The sequence below is a fragment of the Manis pentadactyla genome, chromosome 7 (genome assembly GCF_030020395.1).
Source record: "Manis pentadactyla isolate mManPen7 chromosome 7, mManPen7.hap1, whole genome shotgun sequence".
Classification (NCBI taxonomy): domain Eukaryota; kingdom Metazoa; phylum Chordata; class Mammalia; order Pholidota; family Manidae; genus Manis; species Manis pentadactyla.
Window position 1 is genome coordinate 139,069,460 of NC_080025.1, and position 17,067 is coordinate 139,086,526.

The following is a 17,067-nucleotide window of genomic DNA, read 5'->3' on the forward strand; positions in this document are numbered from 1 at the left end:
CTCTCACAGCTGCCATCTAGCAACATAAGTTACTGCATCCTGCTGCAAAACATCTGTCCTAGGGATATGGGACACTTCCTATGCCTGCTGCTCTCTCTAACTATAATCTCCATTTGTACTCTCCAGATATCCCAGGATAAAAGGCACCTTAATGCATCCAGAGATAGAACAACTCAGATTGGATGGACATGTCTGGGAGCACCCAATGCTACTATTTTCATCTTAGATTAGAGTCTTCCTCCCTTCTGTCTAGAGATGGTAGTGGATTATTTAGGCAGGAAAATGTGGTCAGGAGAGGAAGCTCAGCAATAAACAAGTCATCCTGTCCCCTGTTCCACTTTCCTTTTATTCAAGAAAACAGCTGACAAAATTTGCTGTTGGCTTCTTAAGTGGTGTCTTCCAACAGCAGCAGGTGGGTGGGGGGGCTATTTTATCCCTAGCAGCACATAAGCAAATTGATTTTAAAATGTATACATTTAACACATGTTCCTAAAAGCATTATCATTTGGTAAACAGTATGGCTAGGTGTCCTTAAATTACTCTAGTCACTTTTAGCACTAATTTTTCTAATTTTTAAAAAAGTATCCATCTGCCCTTTAGTGATATTTGAGATATGCCACCACACAAATGCAGTTTCACACATATTCATAAAAATCTAATTTTCTGGATATAGCTGAGTTCCAGTGGACTTTTCCAATAAAGTGGGTGAGTTGAAACCGGGTCCCAGATGCAGTTAACTCCAAAGCCCAGGCTCTCTCTTGTGTATTGCGCTGCCCTCATCTAACCCATTTCTAGAAAGCCAGTTTTAAGATTGCCATCCTTAATGTCCAATTTCTGAGCAGGCCTCCTCTAGGGTTATGAGAACAGAAACTTCTGCTTCAGGAATTATACAACAGGCTCACTAACAATTTGCATATTAACTAAACTTTCTGCCCTATGACCTGTGACATGACCCATATTGGGCTGTGGATACAAGACCAACATTATTTCCAGCCAGTTTTCTTCTAAGCACTTAGAAGATTTCGTTGGCAGGTGTCCTGCGGTCCCTAGCTTACACTAGCTTACACTTACACTGAGCTCAGGGTAATCAGAACGGTCTCCTATAAGTGGACAAGGCGGGCAGAGGAGGTCAGAGTGATACAGTGTGAGTAAGGATTGTTTAGCATTACTGGCCTTGAAGGGAGACTGAAGCCAATGAACATGGGCGGCCCCTAGAAGCTGGAAAGGTCAAGGAAACAGATTCCTTCCTTGAGTCTCCAGAAAGAAACACAGGTCAGCTGACACCATGACTTTAGCCCAGGAAGACCCATTTCAGACTTCTGAACTGTAGAACTGTATGATGATAAATATATATTGTTTTTAGCCATTATGTTTGTGGCAATTTGTTACAGAAGCCACAGTAAACTAATGTATTGTCTTATTAGTGAGGCAGATTACTATGTAAATTATAGCTCTCTAAAGGCTAAGTTATGGATAAGTGAGAGACAGCAAGAATTTAAAATGTGAAATAGCATCTTATTTCAATAAAAGTAACTTTATGAAAGAGTAGACAAGCATGAGCAACTAAAGAAAAAAATTAATTGGACTTCATCAATATTAAAAAAATCTGTGCCTCAAAGGACAGTACAAAGATTATGAAAAGACAACCCACAGAAAGAGCAAATATTTCCAAATAATACATTTGATAAAAACTTAGTATCCGGAATATATAAAAAATACTTAGAACTCAATAACAGAAAGACAACACAATTTTTAAAAGGGGAAAGGATTTGAATAGGTATTTTTCCAAAGAAGACATACAAATAACCAACATGCACATGAAAAGATGTTCAGTATCATTGACTGTTAGGGAAAGATGAATCAAAGCCATGATGGAATACCAATGAATACCCACTATGAAGGCTATTAGAGAAAAAAAAAGGAAAGTAAATGTTGTTGAGGACGTGGAAAAAACAAAACATATGTCCCTGGAAATGTAAAATGGTGCAGCTGCTGAGGAAAAGAGTTTGGCAAATTTCCTCAAAAGATTAAAACACAGAATTATCATAATGCTCACCAATGCCACTCCTAGGTATACACTCAAGAAGACTGAAAACATATGTTCACACAAACACCTGTACATGGATATTCACAGCAGCATTATACATAAAATGCAAAAAATGAAAATAATCGAAATGTCCATGAACTGATAAAAGGATAAACAAAATGTGCCGTACCCAGGCAATGGAATATTATTCATCCATAAAAAGGAATGGGGTACTCTGACATGCTACCATATGACTGAACCTTAAACATTTTATGGTAAGGGAAAGAAGCTAGTAACAAAAGGCCACATATTACATCTTATTTCAAAAAAAGTAGCTTTATGAAAGAATAGACAAGCACGAGCAACTTGTCCAGAGTAGGCAACTCCATACTGGCAGAGGGTGATTAGTGGTGGCCAGGGAAGGGAGAGTGAGGAATCGGGGCTCACTGCTCACAGGCACAGGGTGTCCTTTTTGGGGTGATGGGAATGTTCTGGAGTTAGATGGCAGTAATGGCTGCCTAACATGGTGAATATACTAAAGCCCACTGAGTTATATAAAGTGATATGTTTTATGCTATATAAAATATATATAATTTTTATAAGGGAAAAGAATAGACCCCATACCCCCAACATGCATTTATAACTTAGAACGAAATCTCTAGATACTGTCACCTTGTCACCTTACTGAGTTGAACTGATACTAATTGCTTTTTGACTAAATCGTGGTTTCCTCTTGCACTTTAAGAATTGCAAATGCTGCCCTTGATCTTAGGAACCCAACTTTAATCAGACCAAAAAGCTGACTCTGCATTTTTAATTCATTCAATTGAATGGGACTTTCTGCAGCACTCTGTCAATTACGGCATCAAGTCATAGTGTATTTACACATGTGTTCGCTTGTTCTTACATCTGTCCACTGTCCTCACTATTATTTACCAACGTCAAATTCCCTAAACAAACTGGTTAAGAATCTACTAGTTTGGAAGTTAGATATTATTTCTAGTTGTTTAGTGATTACTTTAGAAATTTCAACCTGTTTACACTACCAAAGCCCAATATTCTTCAATTCTGTTCTGGAGAACAGAAGAATCTCAGGACATTCTAACTCCATTTAGCTGTCCTAACTTATAAGCCTGTATATTCTGGTTGTTGTGTATATTAATTCTGTATATTTTTCCCTTCACTTTTTTTTTTTTTTTTACTTTTTATTTTTATTTTGAGAGGGCATCTCTCATATTTATTGATCAAATGTTAACAACAATAAAATTCTGTATAGGGGACTCAATGCACAGTCATTAATCATCCCCAAGCCTATATCTCAACAGTCTCCAATCTTCTGAAGCATAAAAAACAGGTTCTTACATCGTGAACAAGGTCTTACATAGTGAATAAGTTCTTATATGGTGAACAGTGCAAGGGCAGTCATATCACAGAAACTTTCGGTCTTGATCAAGCATCATGAACTATAAACAATCAAGTCAGATATGATTATTTGTTTGATTTTTATACTTGATTTATATGTGAGTCCCACATTTCTCCCTTATTATTATTATTATTTTTTTTTAAATAAAATGCTGAAGTGATAGGTAGATGCAAGATAAAGGTAGAAAACATAATTTAGTGATGTAAGAGGGCAAATGTAGATGATCAGGTGTGTGCCTGTAGACTATGTGTTAATCCAAGCTAGACCAGGGCAACAAAACATCCACGGATGCAGAAGATTTCTCTCAGAACAGGGGGGGTGAGATTCTAAGCCTCCCTCTGTTGGACCCCAATTTCTCTCCTGATGGCCCCCTGCGACTGTGCCTGTCTTAGGTTGTTCCTCCCTTGAGGAATCTTACCCATCTCTGGCTAACCAGTCATCTTCTGGGGCCATACAGGGAAATGTAAAGTTGGTAAGTGAGAGAGAAGCAATATTCTTTGAAAAGGTAGGCTTTTTACTTCTTTGCAGATTTATGCCCTGTGGCTTCTATGCCCAGCATTTGTTTTGAGGTATCTTTACCACTTGGAAGAATTGTGATACTCGGTAATTTTCGATATGAGGCACTAATTGTTCTAAAGGGTTGTAATTAGGAAGGAAGAAGAAAAGCTATAGAAGTAGCAGGCGGAAGAAAACATGGGAAGATTGATTATTTCTTTGACATATCTTCTTGTAGAGTAACATAAGCATGTATAGGTTTTAAACTAGTAATTAAATTGAACACACACATTAACATAATAGGAATACAGCTACATAACAAAAGCAGACCTACAATTACCAGCCATATCCAGTGAAACCAAGAAAACCAGTTAGGTACCCTAGGTATTTGTGAAAACTTATTAATGATATGATGGATATTGTCTAACTGAATTTGAATAGTTTGAGAAAAATCAGACAAATTAAAACAATACATTCCTGGGAACTGTTCACATCCCATGTGTTCTTTTAACAGTAGATAGTCTATAGTCGCACGATTTTGGAGCACTGCAACTTGCACTTCTCCTAATTCTTGGTTGAGTTCCAACAGTATAGATCCACTCAAATTTGTTGTTTTACTGTATGCACAGGCCAGTTTAGATATCTCCTTCTTCATTCCAATGGCAGGTCCAGGAACCGGTGGGATGAATGCAGCTACAACTGCAGCAGCACCAGGATCTTTGTTGAAGTTTTTTGATGTTCATCTTTTGGAATGACTCTTCCAGAGGATGTTGATGTTGGAAGTTCTTCTTCATATCGTATCTTAATTCGGTTTCTGTGTAGCCAAATTAGGCTTTGATCCTCTGAATAAACACAAACAAACCCTTTGCCCACACTTTGATATGACCTTTAAACCACTGTGAAGAACCTATTGGAGATCACCACACAGGAACAGCTTTTTTTTTTTTTTAAGAGAAAGGAATATTATCAGAAAAATGTACTTCCATAGCTGATCATCTGACACCATTTAAAAGATCAAAATTAAGGATATGTAAAGCATGCATTAATCATTGATTTGCAGTTAGTTTTATCCTATCAGGGAGTAATCCCCCTTTCCTTTCTCTTTTTTTTTTGTTATCATTAATCTACAATTACATGAAGAATATTATGTTTATTAGGCTCTCCCCTATATCAAGTCTCCCCCACAAACCCCATTACAGTCACTGTCCATCAGCATAGCAAAATGTTGTATAATCACTACGTCTCTGTGTTGCACAGCCCTCCCCTATCTCCCACCACCCCCCCCTTTATGCATGCTAATCATAATACCCCCTTTCTTCTTCCCCACCCCTTATCCCTCCCTACACACCCATCCTCCCCAGTACCTTTCCCTTTGGTACCTGGTAGTCCATTCTTGGGTTCTGTGATTCTGCTGCTGTTTTGTTCCTTCAGTTTTTCCTTTGTACTTATATTCCACAGATGAGTGAAATCATTTGGTATTTCTCTTTCTCCGCTTGGCTTATTTCACTGAGCATAATACCCTCTATTCCATCCATGTTGTTGAAAATGGTAGGATTTGTTTTCTTCTTATGGCTGAATAATATTCCATTGTGTATATGTACCACATCTTCTTTATCCACTCATCTACTGATGGACACTTAGGTTGCTTCCATTTCCTGGCTATTGTAAATAGGGCTGCGATAAACATAGGGGTGTATCTGTCTTTTACAAACTGGAGTGCTGCACCCTTAGGGTAAATTCCTAGAAGTGGAATTCCTGGGTCAAATGGCAAGTCTATTTTGAGCATTTTGAGGAACCTCCATACTGCTTTCCACAATGGTTGAACTAGTTTACATTCCCACCAGCAGTATAGAAGGGTTCCCCTTTCTCACATCCTCGCCAACATTTGTTGTTGTTTGTCTTTTGGATGGCAGCCATCCTTAATGGTGTGAGGTGATATCTCATTGTGGTTTTAATTTGCATTTCTCTGATAATTAGCGATGTGGAGCATCTTTTCATGTGTCTGTTGGCCATCTGAATTTCTTTTTTGGAGAACTGTCTGTTCAGTTCCTCTGCCCATTTTTTAATTGGATTATTTGTTTTTTGTTTGTTGAGGTGGGTGAGCTCTTTATATATTTTGGATGTCAAGCCTTTATCGGATCTGTCATTTACAAATATATTCTCCCATACTGTAGGGTAACTTTTTGTTCTATTGATGGTGTCTTTTGCTGTACAGAAGCTTTTCAGCTTAATATAGTTCCACTTGTTCATTTTTGCTTTTGTTTTCCTTGCCCGGGGAGATATGTTCAAGAAGAGGTCACTCATGTTTATGTCTAAGAGATTTTTGCCTATGTTTTTTTTTAAGAGTTTTATGGTTTCATGACTTACATTCATGTCTTTGATCCATTTCAAATTTACTTTTGTGTATGGGGTTAGACAGTGGTCCAGTTTCATTCTCTTACATGTAGCTGTCCAGTTTTGCCAGCACCATCTGTTGAATAGACTGTCATTTTCCCATTGTATGTACATGGCTCCTTTATCAAATATTAATTGACCATATATGTCTGGGTTAATGTCTGGATTCTCTAGTATGTTCCATTGGTCTGTGGCTCTGTTCTTGTGCCAGTACCAAATTGTCTTGATTACTATGGCTTTATAATAGAGCTTGAAGTTGGGGAGTGAGATCCCCCCTACTTTATTCTTCTTTCTCAGGATTGCTTTGGCTATTCGGGGTCTTTGGTGGTTCCATATGAATTTTTGAATTATTTGTTCCAGTTCATTGAAGAATGTTGCTGGTAGTTTCATAGGGATTGCATGAAATCTGTATATTGCTTTGGGCAGGATGGCCATTTTGACAATGTTAATTCTTCCTAGCCAAGAGTATGGGATGAGTTTCCATTTGTTAGGGTCCCCTTTAATTTCTCTTAAGAGTGTCTTGTAGTTTTCAGGGTATAGGTCTTTCACTTCTTTGGTTAGGTATATTCCTAGGTATTTTATTCTTTTTAATGCAATTGTGAATGGAGTTGTTTCCCTGATTTCTCTTTCTATTGATTCATTGTTAGTGTACAGGAAAGCCACAGATTTCTGTTGTTAATTTTGTATCCAGCAACTTTGCTGAATTCCGATATCAGTTCTAGTAGTTTTAGAGTGGAGTCTTTAGGGTTTTTTATGTACAATATCATGTCATCTGCAAATAGTGACAGTTTAACTTCTTCTTTACCAATCTGGATTCCTTGTATTTCTTTGTTTTGTCTAATTGCCGTGGCTAGGACCTCCAGTACTATGTTAAATAACAGTGGGGAGAGTGGGCATCCCTGTCTTGTTCCCGATCTCAGAGGAAAAGCTTTCAGCTTCTCGCCGTTCAGTATGATGTTGGCTGTGGATTTATCATATATGGCCTTTATTATGTTGAGGTACTTGCCCTCTATACCCATTTGGCTGAGAGTTTTTATCATGAATGGATGTTGAATTTTGTCAAATGCTTTTTCAGCATCTATGGAGATGATCATGTGGTTTTTCGCTGCATCCCAAAGAAGTTGGGGCTTTTTGTTATTGCTGTCATTTGTTTCTATATATTCCTTGATCTCTATTTTAATTTGTTCGTTGATCCATTGATTATTTAGGAGGATGTTGTTAAGCTTCCATGTGTTTGTGAGCCTTTTTGTTTTCTTTGTAGAATTTATTTCTAGTTTAATAACTTTGTGGTCTGAAAAGTTGGTTGGTAGAATTTCAATATTTTGGATTTTGCTGAGGCTCTTTTTGTGGGCTAGTATGTGGTCTATTCTGGAGAATGTTCCATGTGCACTTGAGAAGAATGTATATCCTGTTGCTTTTGGATGTAGAGTTCTATAGATGTCTATTAGGTCCATCTGTTCTACTGTGTTGTTCAGTGCTTCCGTGTCCTCACTTATTTTCTGCCTGGTGGATCTAACCTTTGGAGTGAGTGGTGTGTTGAAGTCTCCTAGAATGAATGCATTGCAGTCTATATCCCCCTTTAGTTCTGTTAGTATTTGTTTCACATATGCAGGTGCTCCTGTGTTGGGTGCATATATATTTAGAATGGTTATATCCTCTTATTGGACTGAGCCCTTTATCATTATGTAGTGTCCTTCTTTATCTCTTGTTATTTTCTTTGTTTTGAAGTCTACTTTGTCTGATATTAGTACTGCAACCCCTGCTTTCTTCTCGCTGTTGTTTGCCTGAAATATGTTTTTCATCCCTTGACTTTTAGTCTGTACATGTCTTTGGGTTTGAGGTGAGTTTCTTGTAAGCAGCATATAGATGGGTCTTGCTTTTTTATCCATTCTGTTACTCTGTGTCTTTTGATTGGTGCATTCAGTCCATTTACATTTAGGGTGACTATTGAAAGATATGCACTTATTGCCATTGCAGGCTTTAGATTCGTGGTTACCAAAGGTTCAAGGTTAGCCTCTTTAGTATCTTACTGCCTAACTTAGGTGTCTTATTGAGCTGTTATATACACTATCTGGAGATTCTTTTCTCCTCTCCCTTCTTATTCCTCCTCGTCTGTTCTTCAGATGTTGGGTGTTTTGTTCTGTGCTCTTTCTAGGAGTGCTCCCATCTAGAGGAGTCCCTGTAAGATGTCCTGTAGAGGTGGTTTGTGGGAAGCAAATTCCCTCAGCTTTTGCTTGTCTGGGAATTGTTTAATCCCTCCTTCATATTTAAATGATAGTCGTGCTGGATACAGTATCCTTGGTTCAAGGCCCTTCTGTTTCATTGCATTAAATATGTCATGCCATTCTCTTCTGGCCTGTAGGGTTTCTGTCGAGAAGTCTGATGTTAGCCTGATGTGTTTTCCTTTATAGGTGACCTTTTTCTCTCTAGCTGCCTTTAAAACTCTTTCCTTGTCCTTGATCTTTGCCATTTTAATTATTATGTGTCTTGGTATTGTCTTCCTTGGATCCTTTCTTTTGGGAGTTCTGTGTATTTCCGTGGTCTGTTTGATTATTTCCTCCCCCCGTTTGGGTAAGTTTTCAGCAATTATTTCTTCCAAGATACTTTCCATCCCTTTTCCTCTCTCTTCTTCTTCTGGAACCCCTATAACACAGATATTGTTCCTTTTGGATTGGTCACACCGTTCTCTTAATATTGTTTCATTCCTGGAGATCCTTTTGTCTCTCTCTATGTCAGCTTCTATGCGTTCCTGTTCTCTGGTTTCAATTCCATCAATGGCCTCTTGCATCCTATCCATTCTGCTTATAAACCCTTCCAGAGTTTGTTTCGTTTCTGTGATCTCCTTCCTCGCATCTGTGATCTCCCTCCAGTCTTCATCCCATTTCTCTTGTGTATTTCTCTGCATCTCTGTCAGCATGTTTATGATTCTTATTTTGAATTCTTTGTCAGGAAGACTGGTTAGGTCTGTCTCCTTCTCTGGTGTTGTCTCTGTGATCTTTGTCTGCCTGTAGCTTTGCCTTTTCATGGTGATAGGAATAGTCTGCAGAACTGGGATGAGTGACGGCTGGAAGGACTTCCTTTCTTGTTGGTTTGTGGCCCTCCTCTCCTGGGAGAACAGCGGCCTCTAGTGGCTTGTGCTGCGCAGCTGCGCGCAGACAGGGTTTCTGCTTCCTGCCCGGCTGCTATGGAGTTAATCTCCGCTGTTGCTGTGGGTGTGGCCTGGCTCGGGCAGCTGCTCCAAAGTGGTGGAGTCGCGTTGGAGGGGGAGCAGCTGGGAGGCTATTTATCTCTGTAAGGGGCCTCCCTGCTCCCTGCAGCCCAGGGGTTAGGGTGCCCAGAGATCCCGGATTCCCTACCTCTGGATCAAGTGTCCCACCCTGCCCCTTTAAGACTTCCAAAAAGCACCCGCCAAAACAAAACAACGACCACAAAGAAAAAAAAATTTTTTTAAATAAAAAAATATAAATAAATAAAAAGTGGCCACTTGTTTTTCTTTATTCTCTGGCGCCAGCCTCAGGCACCTGCTCACCGGTCTTTCTGCCCTGTTTCCCTAGTATTGGGGTCCCTATCCCTTTAAGACTTCCAAAAAGTGCTCACCAAAACAAAACAAAACAACAACGACAACAAAAATGGCCGCTCACTTTTCTTTTGTTCTCCGGCACCGGCCTCCGATACCCACTTGCCAGTCTTGCCCTGTTTCCCTTGTATTGGGGTCCCTGTACCTTTAAGACTTCCAAAAAGCACTCACCTCAACAAAACAACAACAACAACAACAAAAAATGGCCACTCACTTTTCTTATGTCCTCTGGGACCAGGCCTCTGGTACTCGCTCACCGTTCTTGCTGCCCTGTTTCCCTAGAATCCAGGGCCCCACGCATGCACTGTGTCTGCGCTCTGGTCCAGATGGCTGGGGCTGGGTGTTCAGCAGTCCTGGGCTCCCTCTCCCTCCTGTTCTGCCTCCTCTTCTCCCGCCGGGAGCTGGGAGGAGGGGCGCTCTGGTCCTGCCGGGCCAGAGCTTGTATCTTACCCCCTTTGCAAGGCGCTGGGTTCTCGCAGGTGTGGATGTGGTCTGGATGTTGTCCTGTGTCCTCTGGTCCTTATTCTAGGAAGAGTTGTCTTTGTTATATATTCATAGATATATGTGGTTTTGGGAGATTTCCGCTGCTCTACTCACGCTGCCATCTTGGCTCCGCCTCTGATCATGTGGTTTTTGTTTCTTTTTGTTGATGTGGTGGATGATGTTGATGGATTTTCGAATGCTGTACCATCCTTGCATCCCTGGGATGAATCCCACTTGGTCATGGTGTATGATCCTTTTGATATGTTTTTGAATTCGGTTTGCTAATATTTTATTGAGTATTTTTGCATCTACATTCATCAGGGATATTGGTCTGCAATTTTCTTTTTTGGTAGGGTCTTTGCCTGGTTTTGGTATTAGGTTGATGTTGGCTTCATAGAATGAGTTTGGGAGTATTCCCTCCTCTTCTATTTTTTGGAAAACTTTAAGGAGAATGGGTATTATGTCTTCTCTGTATGTCTGATAAAATTCCGAGGTAAATCCGTCTGGCCTGGGGGTTTTGTTCTTGGGTAGTTTTTTGATTACTGTTTCAATTTCTTTGCTCGTAATTGGTTTAACTTTTGTGTTTCTTCCGTGGTCAGTGTTGGAAAGTTTATTTTTCTAGGAAGTTGTCCATTTCTTCTAGGTTTTCCAGCTTGCTAGCATATAAGTTTTCATAGTAGTCTTTAATAATTCTTTGTATATCTGTGGAGTCTGTTGTGATTTTTCCATTCTCATTTCTGATTATGTTGATGTGTGTTGATTCTCTTTTTCTCTTAATAAGTTTGGCTAGAGGCTTATCTATTTTGTTTATTTTCTCAAAGAATCAGCTCTTGGTTTCATTGATTTTTTCTATTGTTTTATTCTTCTCAATTTTGTTTATTTCTTCTCTGATCTTTATTATGTCCCTCCTTCTGCTGACTTTAGGCCACATTTGTTCTTCTTTTTCCAGTTTTGATAATTGTGATGTTAGACTATTCATTTGGGATCGTTCCTCCTTCTTTAAGTGTGCCTGGATCGCTATATACTTTCCTCTTAAGAGTGGTTTCACTGCGTCCCACAGAAGTTGGGGCTTTGTGTTGTTGTCGTCATTTGTTTCCATATATTCCTTGATCTCTATTTTAATTTGTTTATTGATCCATTGATTATTTAGGAGCATGTTGTTAAGCCTCCATGTGTTTGTGAGCCTTTTTGTTTTCTTTGTAGAATTTATTTCTAGTTTTATACCTTTGTGGTCTGAAAAGTTGGTTGGTAGAATTTCAATCTTTTGGAACTTACTGAGGCTCTTTTTGTGAGCTAGTATGCAGTCTATTCTGGAGAATGTTCCATGTGCACTTGAGAAGAATGTGTATCCTGTTTCTTTTGGATGTAGAGTTCTATAGATGTCTATTAGGTCCATCTGTTCTACTGTGTTGTTCAGTGCCTCCATGTCCTTACTTACTTTCTGCCCAGTGGATCTATCCTTTGGGGAGAGTGGCGTGTTGAAGTCTCCTAGAATGAATGCATTGCAGTCTATTTCCCCCTTTAGTTTTGTTAGTATTTGTTTCACATATGCTGGTGCTCCTGAGTTGGGTGCATATATATTTAGAATGGTTATATCCTCTTGTTGGACTGAGCCTTTTATCATTATGTAATGTCCTTCTTTATCTCTTGTTACTTTCTTTGTTTTGAAGTCTATTTTGTCTGATATTAGTACTGCAACCCCTGCTTTCTTCTCTCTGTTTTTTTCCTGAAGTATGTTTTTCTATCCCTTGACTTTTAGTCTGTGCATGTCTTTGGGTTTGAGGTGAGTTTCTTGTAAGCAGCATATAGATGGGTCTTGCTTTGTTATCCAATCTGTTACTCTGTGTCTTTTGATTGGTGCATTCTTTCCATTTACATTTAGGGTGACTATTGAAAGATATGTACTTATTGCCATTTCAGGCTTTAGATTCGTGGTTACCAAAGGTTCATGGTTAGCTTCTTTGGTATCTTACTGCCTAACTTAGGTGTCTTATTGAGCTGTTATATACACTGTCTGGAGATTCTTTTATTCTCTCCCTTCTTATTCCTCCTCCTCCATTCTTTATAAGTTGGTTGTTTTATTCTGTGCTCTTTTGTGTTTCCTTTAACTGTTTTAGTGGGTAGTTGATTTTATTTTTTGCCTTTAGTCAGTATTCGGTTGGTCTGCTTTCTTTGCTGTGATTTTATTTTCTCTGGTCACATCTGTTTAGTCTTAGGAGTGTTCCCATCTAGAGCACTCCCTGTAAGATGTCCTGTAGAGGTGGTTTGTGGGAAGCAAATTCCCTCAGCTTTTGCTTGTCTGGGAATTGTTTAATCCCTCCTTCATATTTAAATGATAGTCGTGCTGGATACAGTATCCTTGGTTCAAGGCCCTTCTGTTTCATTGCATTAAATATGTCATGCCATTCTCTTCTGGCCTGTAGGGTTTCTGTCGAGAAGTCTGATGTTAGCCTGATGTGTTTTCCTTTATAGGTGACCTTTTTCTCTCTAGCTGCCTTTAAAACTCTTTCCTTGTCCTTGATCTTTGCCATTTTAATTATTATGTGTCTTGGTGTTGTCCTTCATGGGTCCTTTCTGTTGGGAGTTCTGTGTATTTCTGTGGTCTGTTCGATTATTTCCTCCCCCAGTTTGGGGAAGTTTTCAGCTCTTATTTCTTCAAAGACACTTTCTATCCCTTTTTCTCTCTCTTCTTCTTCTGGTACCCCAATAATATGGATATTTTTCATTTTAGATTGGTCAGTTCCTTTGGATTTAACACAGTTCTCTTAATATTGTTTCATTCCTGGAGATCCTTTTGTCTCTCTCTATGTCAGCTTCTATGCGTTCCTGTTCTCTGGTTTCAATTCCATCAATGGCCTCTTGCATCCTATCCATTCTGCTTATAAACCCTTCCAGAGTTTGTTTCATTTCTGCGATCTCCTTCCTGGCACCTGTGATCTCCCTCCGGACTTCATCCCATTTCTCTTGCATATTTCTCTGCATCTCCATCAGCATGTTTATGATTTTTATTTTGAATTCTTTGTCAGGAAGACTGGTTAGGTCTGTCTCCTTCTCTGGTGTTGTCTCTGTGATCTTTGTCTGCCTGTAGCTTTGCCTTTTCATGGTGATAGGAATAGTTTGCAGAGCTGGGACGAGTGACGGCTGGAAGGACTTCCTTTCTTGTTGGTTTGTGGCCCTCCTCTCCTGGGAGAACAGCGACCTCTAGTGGCTTGTGCTGCGCAGCTGCGCGCAGACAGGGCTTCTGCTTCCTGCCTGGCTGCTATGGAGTTTATCTCCACTGTTGCTGTGGGCGTGGCCTGGCTCGGGCAGCTGCTCCGATATGGTGGAGCCATGTTGGAGGGGGAACGGCCGGGCGTCTATTTATCTCCATGAGGGGCCTCCGTGTTCGCTGCTGCCCAGGGGGTTAGAGTGCCCAGAGATCCCCAGATTCCCTGCTGCTGTGCTAAATGTCCCAGGATGCTTCTGTCCGGCTATGGGTTCCCTGTCCCTTTAAGACTTCCGAAAAGCACTCACTTTTCTTTGTCCTGGGTGCAACATCTGCAGGTACCTGCTCACAGGTCTTACTATCCTGTTTCCCTAGTTTCCAGCACCTCACACATGCACTGTGTCTGTGCTCTGGTGTGGATGGCTGGGGCTTGGTGTTCGGCAGTCCTGGGCTCCATCTCCCTCCCGCTCTGCCTGCTCTTCTCCTGCCGGGAGCTGGGGGGAGGGGCGCTCAGGTCCCGCCGGGCCGGGGCTTGTATCTCACCCCCTTTGCGAGGTGCTGGGTTCTCGCAGGTGTGGATGTGGTCTGGCTGTTGTCCTGTGTCTTCTGGTCTCTCTTTTAGGAAGAGTTTTCTTTGTTGTATTTTCAAAAATATATGTGGTTTTGGGAGGAGATTTCCGCTGCTCTACTCATGCTGCCATCTTGGCTCTGCCTCCCTTCACTTTTTAAAAACCTTTTCATTTTGAAGTAATTATAGATTTTCAGGATGTTGCAATGAAATGTACAGAGAATTTCCATGCATAGATAATTCTATTAGTAACATTTTAAATCTCCCAATCTATAATGATACAGAATTTTATAAAATATTAATAACTTATTTTAATTTTGTCTGTAGTAAAAGTAGAGGTCAAGGTCCTCTATTCTCTGTCAAAAAATAAGAAAGATCAAACAATACAGGTTGTAATAAGCATTTAACATCTTATTACATTGTGCTAGTAGGTTCAAGGTTCTGTGGCAAAAAACCTGATTAATATATTTATCATCTTTTTATGTTTCTTTTAATCAAAGAAGACTCATGTTTTCATTTCATAAAGAGACTTTAAACCTCCTTGTTATGTCATTCTCAAGTTACCCTTAAAACTAAGAGCTACTCTCTACCACTTAACCAAAGAAAAGTCAAATACGTGCAGGGGGTACAGAACCAGCCAAGCACAAAGTCACAGGCCTTCTTTCCTTTCCCCCTGAAATAAAAACATGAAAATGCTATGCTAGAAGGCATGATCAGACTTTTTAAAGGGATAAAAAGGATGAGCAGAAAATGAACAAGACCCCACTTTCTTTACTGTGTGCATATCAGCATGGCTGTGAGCATGTGCACATAAAAATGGTAGAAACAGAAACAGGGCCAGTTTTTAAACACTGAAACTAGAATAATAACCCTTGATGGTTTTAACTCATATTTTATCTGCCATTTATTTATATTTGCTTCCTTAAGAACTAATAATCTTTTAAAAAATTTTGCAAGGGCATTATTCACACGAACTATATGACCAACACCATTTTTCCTGCCTAATAAGGTTATCTCCATCACTCAATATAGAAATCTGCCTTAAAATATGAGAGTATTTAATTGCATTTATTGAAAAGTATCTTGCTCTATCATCACATTTAGTTGTGTTTATTGCGCTATCATACATACTAGGTGCTGAAACAATTGTGACCAGTTTTAGATGCTGGCTTGGTCTCCCAGCTTGACTCCAAGTGCCTTGCAGGCAGAATTAGTGACACCTGGCTTCTGTTAGAAAAGTAGAATCCCAGGCCTCACCCAGAGCTTCAGAATAGGAGTCTGTGTTTTAACAAGACTCACACAGTAAAATGTGAGAAGTGATCTATGCCATTCTTTTAAAAAGTAACTGCTCCTTTTCATGTACTATTAGTCTCTTTTCCTTCACTATTTCCTTTATTTCCTTCTTGAAACAACCCAGGGTTCATTATTTAAAAAAAAAAAAACCTGAAACATAAAAGAATCAAATTTCTCCATGCGACCCCCATACCCAGTGACTGAGATCTCCTTTGGTGAGCAGACTGTCCGTCTTGCCAATAGGTTTCAGTCCTGGGCAAGTTCACTATGGATTCAGGGAGACCAAAAAAATGACAGTGGAATGTTCCTGGGGTGAAAGGGTGTGTATCCAGCTTTATTCCCCTGGTGGCATGTCAATCACTAGAATCCCGTCCACTCAGAGCGAGTCTGGCTGAAGGAAGCCGGTCTCTGCCTCTGGGCCCCTCTACCCCGGCAGCCCTTTCAGTCTCTGTCCTCGGCGCTGCCACCACTCTAGTGTGTGCCCTCCTGCAGCCATGCAGCCATGCAGCCCCGAGCACTGGACGGAGCTCTTTATAGAGTCAGTAACAGTGTATTGCCCACCCGTGTGCAGTGAGCAAGCGACCAGGGCCGGGTGAGAATCCTGGCTACAGGAACCTTCACTTTCTCCACACTGTCTCAACTTGGTTTCTTCGGTTACCATGTTCCTGGAACAGCTTCTCTGCCTCTGCTCCCTTTATTTTTAATTCATTTATTTCCTTCATAAAACAGTGAAGCTTGAGTTTCACTCCAATGTAGTCTATACACATAAAGGCATAAAAACAAAGCAAAGCATAATAGAACCACCACAGGGTAGACAGGTAACTTTGGTGAACTTAGACCGAGCTTTACAACACCCATTGCCCCTATGAAAATGAATTATCTTAGCAGCGTGCTGTGCCTGATGATTTTCACATGCACACTCTTATCCTGCATCTAGTCAAGATCATCCATGTATCTGTGCTCCTGCTTAGCTGGCTGGACTGGTCTACGCCAGGCCAAACTTAACTGAATGTCTCCTGCAATCGTCCCAGCCTTGAAAAACAGGAACTCTCTCTCTCTGCAGGTATACACAAAGAATTCATGGGAATGAAATAAAATGGGACCTAGTACTTAAAGCTTATTTCAGTTTTCTTCCTGGACCCTTCAGCCTCCTAAATCCTGGAATGCAGAGGCCCATCTGCAGCCTTGTGTTAGAAATGAAGAAAAGGAAAAGCTGCCAGTGGGAGCCATGGGATTCCTTGCCACCAAGTGTCATAGGAAAAGCTTATGCCCTCGCAGAAAAAAGTCCTTCCCCCCAAAAAACAAAACAAAAACAAATTTTCTCTTTAATCCCAATGACTTTCTTTCTTTTTCTTGTGGCAAGGACATCTGACATGAGATCTACCCTCAAAAAATTTTTAAGTGTATGATCCAGGATTGTTAAGCGCAGGTCCAGCGCTGTAGAGCAGAGCCCTAGATCTTACTCATCTTGCAAAACTGGACTTTACTTATACCTGCTGAACATCACATTGAGCTGCTTTGAAATTTACTGGTACCACAGCCCACTCACCTTCTACAGATTCTGAGCAACCTGCTCATTAGTGATTGGATGTTGTGTTATTCA

General features: G+C 40.2%; 1 protein-coding gene and 1 long non-coding RNA gene across 3 annotated transcripts in view; one reads left to right on the forward strand and one right to left on the reverse strand.

Annotated features, from left to right (window-relative positions):
* The window catches only part of LOC130684322 (uncharacterized), a 61,757-nt gene extending 60,741 nt beyond the window's left edge, over window positions 1–1,016 (forward strand). Inside the window, exon 4 of the long non-coding RNA XR_008998577.1 lies at window positions 127–1,016. This is a non-coding gene — a long non-coding RNA (uncharacterized LOC130684322). The remainder of the gene's footprint in view (window positions 1–126) is intronic.
* The window catches only part of TPK1 (thiamin pyrophosphokinase 1), a 354,196-nt gene that overhangs the window by 36,284 nt on the left and 300,845 nt on the right, over window positions 1–17,067 (reverse strand). The gene's annotated exons all lie outside the window — the stretch shown is intronic.